Raw genomic sequence first — 13,374 nt, 5'->3', positions numbered from 1 at the left:
ACTAGGAAGTCATAATTTGCACTAGGTACGAGGTATCAGGAGACAGACTGAGAAGAACTCCAGCAGGCTATTTGGAGATCCTCATCTTGTGGCCCTTTCTTAAAGCAGAGCTTTCTTCCGCTTATCTCTCTTTCCCCTTCCCCGACATGGCCATCCGCAGTTTAGGATCATCTCAGAGGCTTTTCTAGGTCTGAATCTGTGGGCATATGAATCTGCCGCACGCGGGATCACAAGGGCGCCTCCTCCCACCCGTCTCAGACCGCAGCCGGCCAGCCCCTCTGCTAAGTGGCACTCAGTGGTCTTCAGGTTCGGAATTGCATTGAACTGGCGTGATGGGGAAAATAGGTCAGATGAGTATGGGAGTGGGAGCTGGAGGGAGGTGGAGAGGCTGCGTCTCTACAGAGATGCCATTCCGGGTGAGTCAGTCTCTCTGGAAGTATGTTTGGAAGGGTTCAGGATTTGATGAGTTAGCACAACCCTAAAATTCTAGGGAGTTTCGGGTAGGACAGTGGGTGGCGAATTCTGAAGTTTTGGAGAGGAAAGCTGAGCAGCCAGTGTTTTGTCAAGAGCTCACTTTGCATGGGACGCTCTTTCAGACCCTTGAGGAGTAAGACAGAATGGAAGGAGGTGTGGTCCCTAAGTCCTTGGGAGTCTTGGAGCCTAAAGAAAGCAAGGTACAAAGTCACTCAACAGTGACATCTCTAACTAAGCTCAAACAGAACCTGATGAATAAGGAAGGGAAGAGGCTTATAGGCTCTCCCTGCAGTCTGTAAATTCCCAGTTTTCCTGGAGCTCTGGGTGCCACTGTGGCCTTCTGATCTTTCTCTCCTTCTTGTCCTTGGGGCCTGGTGTGATGGGAGGTGTGGTGTTACTGGTGGGGAAGGTGCTAGGTTGTTTGGCTTTTCTGCCTACTCCCTCCTTAAACAAAAGAAGGAAGCTTGGATTTCTTAGGTAGCTGATGCCCCCTCCTTAGATCTTGGTTTCCTCCGTAGGAATTTTTGTGTGAGAGGGAGTTTAGCTCTCTCCCACGGATTTTTTTCTCTTTCTCACCTCCCACAAATGGGGTTCCAGATATATTCTGGTCTTTCTTACTTTGTTGTCTTTCTCTCTGTTCTTCCTCCTCTCTGTTTTTGGTTTTTGGTTTTTGGTTTTTTGGGTCATTGTTGTTAACTGTTTTTCTCCATCAGTGGGAGCTAAATTGTTCCCCTAAGCCTGCCAAATTTTATTCCTTCCCCTATTTTGGCCAAATCCCAGGGGGAAAGTCCTAGTATGCCAAAAATGTATGCTAAGCATTATTCAATTCCATGCAGGTTCCTACCAGCCAAGAAGCCTGCAGGTGGGAGCAGGGGACAGGTCCCTCCTTAGAATGTCTCCCCGTGTTGAGAGGAGGGCACCTCAGAGGAAGGGGCTTGTCTCAGAGGAGGCTTTATTCTAGAACTGCCCCAGGACCCCACTGAAGAGCTCACCATGTTTCAACAGCCAGACCCCTTTGGTCTATGCGCTCTGTACAGGAGACTCTTGGTCTGCTGTTTTTCCCAGGCAGCCGGAGGCTGGAAGCAGCTCTCTGCCAGCAGGATGGGCTTCTCTTCAGAGGGAGGTGTGGCTTTCCCGTGGTCTGGCCTTTCCACACTGCCCTGGGGACCTCGAGGACAGAGGTGAAGAGCATGAGGCGGGATTGAATGACTTGCTCACGAGAGGGCGGGGGAAGTTTCTCTCCATGGGCCACAGAGGGCAGGGCTGGGAGAAGAAAGAGACTTGCACCTTATATCATGTAAATAATGATTTTCTAGTTCAAGAAGATAATATTGGTAGTGTGGGAATGGGAGGTAGGAACGGGGAGGAAGTCTGAGTAAGCCAGTTGGCTTCTAAGCCAAAAGGATTCCTCTTTGTTTATCTTTGAGACAGTCCAACCCTGAGAATAGCTTTAAAAGGGAAATTAGTGCTGAGACAGTAAAGTCCCCTTAAGCCGACAAATTGTAGCTACATAGAATGAGCGCAGGCTTCTATCGGTGGGGGCTCGGAGCAGTTTCGAAGAGCCACTCATGCTGTCGTCCGTTTGTACAAAATAGGGCAGGAAGATTCAGGAGGACGTTTATGACTTTCTCTTACCACGTGGCTTTTCATGACTCTGGATTCTAAACAACCCAGAACAGTCCTTTCGGCCAGAGCTATTCTCCTACATTTGTGTGTCTCTGCTTTTAGACATAGCTGGACTATCAGACCCGATTCTTGGCTCAGGTTTCAAGAAGCCATCAGCAAATGTACACATGCACGCTGTCGCTGCAACATTTCTTCCTTTGCCTGCAGCCTACTTTGGGGGAAAAAGTGCCTTACTGACTGTAGCCATTACAGTATCCAATGTATTTTGACAGGTGCCTGTCCTTTAAAAAAATTTTTTTGTTTTTTTGGTTTTGTTTTGTTTTGTTTTTTTAAATTGGTTTTTGTTTCTTACTGTTGGCCAACTCTTAAGTCCCCAGCAAATCACTGGGCCATTGGATTTTTTCCATTATGTTCATTACCCTTGTACCATGTACCTCAGATCTCTTTCTCTCTCAGTTACAGTTTCTCGTCTTGGACTTCTTTTATTATTATTATAATTTTTTTTTTTTGCTTTAAAATGAGTGTGATGCCATATCGAGTCAATGTTATTCTCTCACAATGTACTCTATAAGAGGTGTGGGTGTTTATTTGGTCGGGATGCTAGCAAGTGCTAAAGTAGCATGATCAGTATAAGCAAAAGGTTTTTAGGAAGTATGGAAAAAAATGTTTTATTGGTTATGATGGTGACATGGTATAGTCAGCTGCCTTTGAAGAGGTCCTGCCTGTTCAGTGTTAAGTGATTTTAAAAAATAATGGCCTGTTATTCTGACCAGCTTAAAGATGGATTTGCAAATGGTTTTGGATGCAATTAGGTTATGCTATTTGGACAATAAACTCACCTTGACCTAAAAATCCTCTGGCCGCTTTGACTTATTTATAGACCGGCAGCCCTCAGACTAGAACGCGTCTTTCTCCTGTCGTTACTCTGTTGGCAACAAGTGGTAGTGGCATAAAACACAAATCCTAACCTGAAAGGTACCCCACGTGTGTATCCATGTTACTACGATACACGTAATTAATGGCTTTTTTTCTCCCTTTTGGGTCCCCCCCTGGGGAGCCATCTCATACACTAGAAGCTTTAGCACACCTTCCTGAGGTGGGCAAGTCCCTGCTATGGCGACTGGGCTTGGTTCCTGATGATTGCCGGCTCTTCGCTCTTGCCGTGAGTGAGTATCTCCTCCCTTGGGAGGTGCCAGAGGTCCTGGGCGCCATCTCCAGACTCTGAGGGGGTCTCTGGAGAACTCCACCTCTGAAGGTGTCTTGACTCATTCTGCAGCTCTTCGAGGCTCTCACCTGATTCCAACCTGGTCTATAACTCTCCTGTGAGGACCGGGTCATAACTACCTTTGGGGGAGGGGTGGTGAGGCAGAGCCTAGGACGGGGTTGGGGGTGGGAGAGTGCACATATAAATGAATTGCCAGGCCCTGGTCCTGACTGCCCCTGGACCTCAGCTCCTCAGACCAGCCTCTTTCACAAAAGCGATGGGTAATGCAAAGGGCAATGACTTCATAGCCATTTTGATGTTGCTATAAACACTCGCTCGTGCCCTCTATAGTTCCCTGCCTCTCTCAAAGCCACTGGAGGCTGTGTCCCAGTTTAATTCTGACCTAAGTTGCAACGGTAAGATTAATACCGGTCACTGGGAAAATCCGGATTAAGACGTCGCCTGTTATTCTGAACTAACTCCACTTAACAGAATTTCTAATCTTCCAAGGAGCCTAGAAATTTCCCTTTGTCTCCATCCCCCACGGACAGTCATCATGCTTGAAGACAAGCAGGGATAGCTTCTTTCCCTTGGGTTTCTGCCTAGTAGAGTCTGCGAGGCCTCTTGCGAGACCCCCTCAAGGGCCCAGGTTGCCACTCTTAACCATCCTTGGAATTTTCTTCTGCACAACCTGTTGTACAGCTGGCTCCCTCCTCCCACCCCATTCCCCCAACTGTTTGCCCTGCATACAGTATCAGTGCCTGTGTGTTAACACCACAACACCATTCTTTCCTCCCAATGCCATCCAGGAACACCACGGGCTTCTTCCATTCAGAACTGCGGATGTTTAAGGGTGGGAAGGGAGGAGACAAAACAGGCGCTTCATTCCACACAGCTGGCTAGTGATAAATTTAAGGGCCCCTTCACATGCTCATTCAGAGCCATCTCATCCTACACTTGGAAAATCTCAAACCTGAGACAAAAGTGCCCTTTCTGAAAGTGGAAGTTAGTGGTGGAGGGAAGAACTAGAGATCCCTGGTTTTCTGTGCTCTAGTGACTACTCTCATACCTCTTAAGGCTTTCCCAAGATCTGGAACTGTTATGCAGTACACAGAGGTAACACCAAAATAAAACGTTCCAATTGGCTTCATAATACTCTCAACACACTGCCATGAAACGAGTATTCAAAACTGAATATTGCACCCCATTTTTTTCTCCCCTGCTCTCATAGCAATAATGACAGCAGAAGGGCTGTGGCCGGGAAGGTTCAGCCTATCAGGAAAAGCTGGGCATCCACAGCCAACACCCGTGTGTGCAGGGTCTATGCTGAGCCTTCAAGGAAAAGCCGAGAAGGCAAAACCTGCGCCCTGTGGTTAAGGAGCTTTCAGTGTGGAAACAAAACACACAGCCTACAAGAAAGCGTAGAGCTCTAACAGCAAATGCCAATGCCTGTGGAGTAAATTGATACCCAAGGGTGGGAGGGGACACTTTCTGAAGAGACAGAGGACAGGGTTCCTCAAGCAAATGCGTCTTAGGAAAACGCTCTTGGTAAAATGCAGCACAGTTTGGAAACTAAATAAATAAAGGAATGGGAAGTGAGGGGGTAATGCAAATTAAAAACAAAGGGAAAATACTCAGATAGCTCGAAGAACACACATGATATAATGAATCTGCAATGTGTAAACACAGACATTATCCTCACAAAACAGGATGAACTCAACCACAAACACTAATTTGGGATGCCCACCCACCTAATTTCTCCTAGGCTCAAAGAACCAAGGCTGGCACTTTCGAGATGATGACTGGTGGCTTTCACGCTCTGGGCGCTGGGGGCCTCCTCTGCACGGAAGAGGGGCAGAGTCCCTCAGCCCTGACCGCAATCTTGGTCAAGCAGCAGTGGGTGGCCTGAGAAGATAGCAAGACAGAGCTCTGCTGCCCCTCCGACGCCACCTCAGTATCCCGCTGGAGCCTTGAGTTTCTCCTTTATCCAAAACGTGGCTTGCATTTCATTTGTGGTGATTTGCTTTGGCTCTGGCTTTTACTTGTCACCCCCTGCCCTGACCACCCTCTGGTCTTAGCAGGAGTCTGTTGAACGGAGGTCTAAACGTGCGGTGCTTCCTGGGAAGCCCACTAGGTGGCGCTAACACCACAGACGGGAACAACTTCCGAAAAGACCCGTTTTGCCGGGAGTTGTAGGACGACTGCCCAGACCGCACCCCTCTCTGGCCACCAGAGGGACCAGCAGTTCCCTCACCTGCTTCTCTCTGGGCTAGTACTACATTCGGACTCCTTCTGGGAGTGGCTGGTGCATTCAGGACTTCCGATTCTTCTCAGTGATTGGCAGCCTTCAGACATATTTAATATTGAGTTGGCCTCCCATCAGGGAGGTCTTATTGTCAATGTAAGAGGAGAGCTTTCACTTAAGAGTCGGGATTGTAACTACTCTTGGTAAATCCACGTCCTGGCAACGACCCGCCAGAGGGGCAGTCGGGGTGGCACCTGAGGATGGTCTGACCCCTTCTCTGCCCCCTCAGCACCCACTGAACCCGAGTCACTCTTTGATGCCACCTGCGTGTCACCTACCATGTTTGCAGCTCTGCGGCAAGAATGTGTTTGCCTTACCTGTCTGCTCTGAAGTAGGACCTCTGTATGCCTCAGGGGGAGAGAACCCGCCTGGGATTCTCTCTCCACTTCTCTGCCCCAAATAAAGACCTCTGTTCCTCGTGAGGCTTCATAATCCCCTTTCTCTCTTTATGGGTTTTGAGTTATCAGATACTTAGGGGCTGAGCCAGATGTTTGAAGTTCCTTCGAGACCCCGGTGCCAGTTTCACATTGGGGTCTGCAGGTGGGCAGGGGAGACAAGGTTCAAGATCAACTACCTCTGGGTTTTTTTGTAGCCTCTTTTCGTTCTTGTGGTGCCTCAGTGACCGCATGAGAAGATGCACCTGTGACATTTTGAGATCTGTTGAAAAAGTACAATCCCATGGCAAGCTCAGTGATCCCGCCCATCAAGGTGACATGTCGGGCTCCTGGGCATTGCTCATTCCTCCAATAGACTGTCTTGGGCTGGTCAGATGCCAGACATTCTGCACCAAACACCTCATTCAACAAATGTTTCTTAAGCACCTGCTTTTCCAGGAACAACAACATCCCCGCCTGCTTGATCTCAGTGGCAGAAACAGAGAAGTCACAGGACGCCTGCTCCTGAGTGCAGTGGCCAAGAGCACAGTGCTCTCACAGGCAGGAATCCCTGATGGTTCACCCACTAGCTCTGTGGCCTTGGGTATGTCACTCCCTCCCTTCAGCGAGCCAGTTTCTTTATCTGTGAAATGGGATGAAACTGTAGTGGTACCTCCAGGGTTCATTCATTTCAGCACTTCTGCGTGCCTGGCACACAGCCAGAGCTTACAAACCTCAGGCAAAGGTGGCCTGTAAGACAGGAGCCTAATTCAGTCTTTTTTAAAAATTAATGTCACTGACAGGTACCCATTGTTTAGCTACTCAGCCCAGCCAACTTCGGCATTGAGAGAAGGGAGACATTTTAGATCACTAGCAGCTAAGGGCATTTTGTGGTTTCAAAAAAGCTCTTCCCACGCATCCTATGTAATCTACATATCCCCGCTGTGCATTAAGTACTTGTCTCGTACTAAGTGACTGGAGTGTGGTAGAGCTCATGGGAAATCAGCAGAGTAGGACTGGAACCAGGTGTGGCAACTCAATGTTACGAACACGCTGGGCGGCTGGATGTGTTTGTATTTTGCTTAATGAGGACTGAGCTGAGAGAGTGAAGCTTTCAGCCGGGGTGGGGTCGGTGGGATGACACCACTGGTAGAAATCACCAGATGGAACGTCCCCTTCGATGAAGACAAGGTCCAAGGAGAAAGAAAGAGGCCTTGAAGTCCAAGGAGAAGTTTTGGGTGGATGTGGGCTCTGGAAGGGGCATTTTCTTTCCCAGCATTGTTGCTGTGCCTCTCGAGCGAGGGGCAGTGGTTCTGTTCAGGTATGTTCCTCTTGGTACATGTGGTTTCTAAATGTGGAGTCACTATGTCCGCCCGGCACACACACGTGCAGGAACATAATTGTTTTCCGCTGAAACTAGTTCTGATCGGAAGAATCTGCCTCTCAGGCCATTCTTAGTTCTCCCTCTTCTTAGGTTTGCATTCCCGGTTGGGTTTGCCTCGCCCCAGCACTCAGGGCAGGATGGAGGGGTGGGGTGGAAATGTGATCCTTGGGTCTCCAGTTGAAGCCTGCAAACCCCCTTTGGGATCAATGACTTTGCATACTGACCTAAATGAATTCTTAAAGCCTCTTGGTTGATATCTGCAGCCATTAAAAATTTTTAAGTGTGTGAGCCTTGGCCACTCCATTACAACCTTGCTATCAACTTACAGGGAGAGCAAAGCTTGGACTAAGTTTTGCACCTCATCCATACAGACATTTAGCAGACACAGCAGGCCCTATGAGCTTCACACCTGTCCCCATACTGCTGGAAGAGCTCAGAGCTCTGTCTCTACCACCAGCTTGCGTGAAGCTTTCATTCCTCCAGGTAAATATTCCAAAGGTAGGAGGAATCTCTTACTTTTAGAGTCAGCAACAAGCAATCAGAAGGCCTTCTCATCCTGTGGCTGGACACAGGGCTGTTTAAGATATGAGGAGCAGGCCAGCCCACCTGTTTATTCAGAGGCAAGGAGTGTCTCTGGGATGGCTTCAGCAGGCCAATATACCGATGTCGATTTCAATGAGGCCCAAAACTAACTCACATTGTTATAGTTCACAGGCTGCTATTTTCACCAGTACATCCTCATTTCTGAAATTCAGGATACTCATTAAAGTACCCATAAGCAATCGGGATACAGGTAACTGAAGTTCTATGGACTGTGGTTCTCCTGATTAGGGTACCTCTAGACCACCCTTGGATTGCACATCCTTGACTGGGATGTTTGTGTCCACCCCCCGCCCCCCCCCCGCCCAATTCATATGTTGAAAATTATTAATGAAACTTGATGGTATTTGGAGGTGGGGACTTTGGGAGGTGACCAGGTCATGAATGGGATTAGGGGCTTTATAAGAAGAAGCCCGAGGGCTAGCTAGCTCTCTCTCCACCTAATGAGGATACAAAGAGAAGCGGGTAGTCGGTCACCCAGCAGAGGGCTCTCACCAGCACCTGATCCTGCTGGCACCCAGTCCCGAACTTGCAGCCTCCAGACCTGTGCGAAACAAACGTCAGCTGGTGAAGCCCCCCACGCCCCCGGCGGTGGTGTTCTCTTATAGCAGCTGGAGCCAACAAGGAATGCTGGTAGCATCTGGGTTACAGCTTACGTGAATCACCCACAGAGGCCACATGTTCTGAAGTATTTCAAGAAAATTGCGAACATTGCTACTGGGCCTATCTCGGTGACGTTTTCGCTACTCTGGAATGGAAAATAAATATTCTGCTGTTCCCACACCAGGCTGGGGGCTGGGGACCAAAAAGACAAAAGGCTGCCCAGGGTGCTACACAACTGCTCCTTCTCTGGGGTCTCTCCACCTCCAGGGGAGCTCCTCCTTCTCCTCCCTGAGCCCCCAAATTTATGTCCCGAGGCCCTGCAAGGGTTCTGTCATTCTGAGGTTAGGGTTGCCCAGCAGTTGAGACATTGAGGTGGTCCGAGAATTCAGGGTCTGCAGTTCTTGGAAAGTCTTGATGCCTTAGATAGTCTAAAAGCAATCATTCAGGGACGTCTAGGTGGCTCAGTTGGTTAAGCGTCTGCCTTCAGCTCAGGTCATGATCCCAGGGTCCTGGGATCATTGAGTCCTGCATCAGGCTCCCTGCTCAGTGGGGAGCCTGCTTCTCCCTCTGCCTGCCGCTCCCCCTGCTTGTGCTCGCTTTCTCTCTGACAAATAAATAAATAAAATCTTAAACAAACAAACAAAAAATAAAAACAATCATTTAGGAGTGCCTGGCTGGTTCAGTTGGAAGAGCATGTGACTCTTGATCTGAGGGTCACGAGTTTGAGCCCCACATTGGGTGTAGAGGTTACGAGATTTTTTTTGGAAAAAGAAAAAAAAAAGCAAGAGCAATCATTTACTTATATTTTCCATATGTCTCTGTAAAATCAAAATGAAAGCACTATGGAAGATTTGCTTTGATATGGCATTTCCTACTGCCGTCCTTGCTTTATACTCTACATCTTTCCAGATACTAGGGCCGAGAGACCAAGATTTTAGGGTCCTAAAGGTTTTCTTTTTTCCTCAGCATTCTGTCAGGGCTGTGGCAGAAGCAAGAGCCCGGGCCTTCCCACTCGCTATCCCCCAGTGCTTGGAGTGGAGTATTACTGACTGTGCTGTGCACTTGTATGTTTCATACAAAGTGTCACACGCATCGTGACAGGGAGAGTCAGGGTGCTGTAGCGGAAAGTCTCAGTTAAGCAAGAGGATCTGCGTTTGAATCCCAGGGCTTCCACTGATGAACAGTGAGAGCTCTGAGTTTGCTCATTCTTTAAAAAATGGGAAACCTCGGGGAACCTGGGTGGCTCCGTCGGTTGAGTGTCTGCCTTCGGCTCAGGTCATGATCCTCAGGTCCCGGGATCGAGCCCCGCATCGGACTCCCTGCTCAGTGGGGAGCCTGCTTCTCCCTCTCCCACTCCCTGTGCTTGTGTTCCCTCTCTCGCTGTCTCTCCTCGCTGGATTAAGAGGATTAAGTGAGGTAGTCTATGTCAAGTGTACTACATAGGAAGAACAAGAATCAGCCAGTCTGAATACATGCAAAGGTGTCAGAGCTGTATGAATTGTTTTTTAAAGGCATTATGTATGCACATGTTAATTTCCCAAAAGCCCAGGGTGGAAGGGGATGTTGTTTTTCTGTGGATCCTGATGGAGGGGAGCACTCTTAGTACCATGGCGGTAAAACTTCAAGCATTTATAACTTTCGTCGTAGCCTCTCTGTGCTGCTGCCGTTCTTCCAAACAGCTATGAACTTGGGCTTGGGGAGAATTCTTTTCCCCACTAAGTGACAGGCTCAAAGGCGAGGCATGAAAAGGGATTAGTGGATACATGTATTCACATAAAGGGGAGTTCCCCAGAAGCACGTCAGGCTGAGAAGGCATCCTTCGACTGTCCATCAGTAGAAAAGCTATTTGATGGACAGATATGATTTTTTTTGGAACAAGCAATAATGGAGAACCACGGATGACAGATGTCAGATGTTGGCAAGGGGGCTGCCCAAACAAACCTCCCTCCACCTTCAGACAGCAAGCTGATGGAGGACTCGGCACAGTTGGACCGGCAGCCCCTTCTCGCTTGGATCATCGGTCACATTATTATTTCTCAGTCAGCGGACAAAGCAGATGGTTTACCATGTATTTGTGATTTTCTGTTTGGCCTAGAAATTCTGTTTTTCCATCAGGGTACAGCATGTAATCAATTATGACAGTGGGTGGGGCAAGGAAATCCCTGCCAGTGAAAGTCCAAGACTTTCTCTTTTATTAAATTTGCATAAGCCACTATAATTCCAACTTAAAAGCGATAGAGGGAAAAAGCAAAGTAGTGTTGTTGGAATAACTCCGGTAATTGCAAAGCCACGATTCTTTGTTGGCCCTCAGTTTGTACCGGTATCTGCTGTCAGTTTTGTCTGTCCATTTTTAGTCTTAAAATTTTCTTGTCTAAACCATAAGTCTCTTAATCTCACAAAACAAACTGAGGGTTGCCGGGGGGAGGGGGGTCGGGAGAGGGTGGTTGGGTTATGGACATTGGGGAGGGTATGTGCTATGGTGAGTGCTGTGAAGTGTGTAAACCTGGCGATTCACAGACCTGTACCCCTGGGGCTAATAATACATTCTATGTTTATAAAAAAATTTAAAAAATTATAAAAAAATTTTCTTGTCTCTATTCTGGTCTTACAGACGCTCTTAGAATTGTAAAGTGACATCATCAGAGCCAAACTCTGTAAAAGTAAGCAGAAAACCGAAAACAAAAAAGCTCATGAACTCAGATTTCTTTTCTGAATATTCAACTGTATTAAATGGTAATAATACTAAGTTGGCTTGCCTTCGCGTGTGTGAGTGGCTACATGGAGAGAACACGTACATACATTCTCACCCACCCCCTGAAAAGTTTTCTTTGTGAAAGGCGCCTTGCATATATTTATGGAAAAAGTCCTTTAGTAATAAAAACAGCATAAACATTTTTAACATTATAAATATCGCCTAGAGAAATCTTTGACACAAATAGCACATTTCTTCTTGTGTTTTCCCCCCAAATGTCTGTATTTTTTCTTACATCAGTCTCACAGTGAATAGTTTTCTATCCTACCATTTTTCCCCCATTTAATCACGTATCAGGGGAATGTTACTATATCATTAGATATTCCTTAGGAACATGATATCCAATAGTGGTAAATATTGACCGAGCTCCTACAATGTGTCTGGCACTATTCTAGGCACTGAAGGCATGAAAGAGAACAAGGAAGTCCCTGGCCTCAAGGAATTTACATTCTAGCAGAGACAGACAGGTGATAAACCTGTAAAAACAGTAAATAAGTGGTATAGTTTCAGATAAAATAGGATGATAGATGGTCTCCGGGCAGGCTGCTTTGCTTGCAGGAAGGCCTCTTGACGAGGTGACTTGAGTTAGGATCTGAAAGCTGAGAAGGAAATAACCACTCAAACATCTCGTGGAAGAGCTTTGGAAGCAGAAGGAACAAAAAAAATGCAAAGACCCTGAGACAGGAATGAACATGTCATGGTCTAGGAACAGAAAGAAGCATTATAACTAGGGCTTGGTGAAGAAGGAGAGTGAACAGAGAAATGGGACTGGAGACCTAGAGGGGGCCCAAGTCACCCAGGCCTTGTAGGAGTTGGGTAAGGAGTTGGGACTCTATTCTAGCGGCAGTGAGACTCCATTATAGAATTTTCCAGCAAGGGGCTGGCATGATATGATCATAAAGACATCCCTTTGGCCGCTGAATAGGAGAGGCTGTGTAGCGTACTAGAGCACAGACTCCTACCGTCATCCAGACGAGAGATGATAGAGCTTAGGATAAGATGTAGTAAGGAAGAACGATGGACTCAGCACATAGACTCAGTGATAAAGCACACAAGAACTTTTTTGTAAGCTTTTAGATTTATTGGATGATTGATGAAGATTTGAACAACATAAGTCAGCTCAATTCAGACATACATAGAGGTCTGCGCCAATAATGAGTGGACCCACATTCTTCCTGAGCACACATGAAGCATATATCCAAAATGACCATGGATGAGTTGACAAAACGAATCTCCACAAATTTCAAAGATGTCTATCTTTAAAGATCTTTGAAATCCTACAGATTGAAGTCTATGACTATTTCAGTCTTACTCTCAGAATAAGAAAAAACTCCTTCAGTTAAAAAAATTATAAACAAGAAAAATAGAAATTTCACTGACTCCTATTAACCAGAAAGCCAGTATTTGGTACCAATATAATTAACTTCACCCTTAATGCTATTGTTGAATGTTATCTGGAAACCGACGCCAACCCACCTCTCCTCCCTGGTCCCACATCCTGAGTAGATCAAGCATTTTCACCGTTGGCTCATTTTCAGTGAAGACTATAATTAAATCTTTATTTGAAAACATGACTAAAAGTCCAGACTAAAACTAACTGCATTATTGAGCCTACAGAAATTTGTGATGAATTTGATGAAGAGTGTTAGGTTAAGGTTAAGAATCTAGGATTGCATGGGCAACTGGGTAGAAGGTATTGCCATGAGATGAGAAAGACTTGAGGAGGAGTGAGTAGTCTTAGGAGGTAAAAAAAAAAAAAATCTAAGATTCCCTGTGGACAAAGTTAGCCTGAGATGCCCACTAGGGATCTAAGTGAAGATGCTGGGTAGGTACCTGGGCAAATGAAGGAGGAGACTGGAAACTTGTGGACTGGAGATATAAGTATCTATACACAGGGTAGGATCACCTAGGAGACCGCACGGTTAGGTGAAGAAGAGACCTCAGGGCAGAATCCTGGGATACTCCAGCTCACCCAGTGTTTATGGCATTGTCCACTCACTAAACATGTGTGCATTTCCCCACATTTCCCATTACTTCTGCAGTTAAATAGGG

Source organism: Martes martes (genome assembly GCF_963455335.1).
Source record: "Martes martes genome assembly, chromosome: 8".
In the NCBI taxonomy this organism is placed as follows: domain Eukaryota; kingdom Metazoa; phylum Chordata; class Mammalia; order Carnivora; family Mustelidae; genus Martes; species Martes martes.
This window is presented reverse-complemented; position numbering follows the sequence as displayed.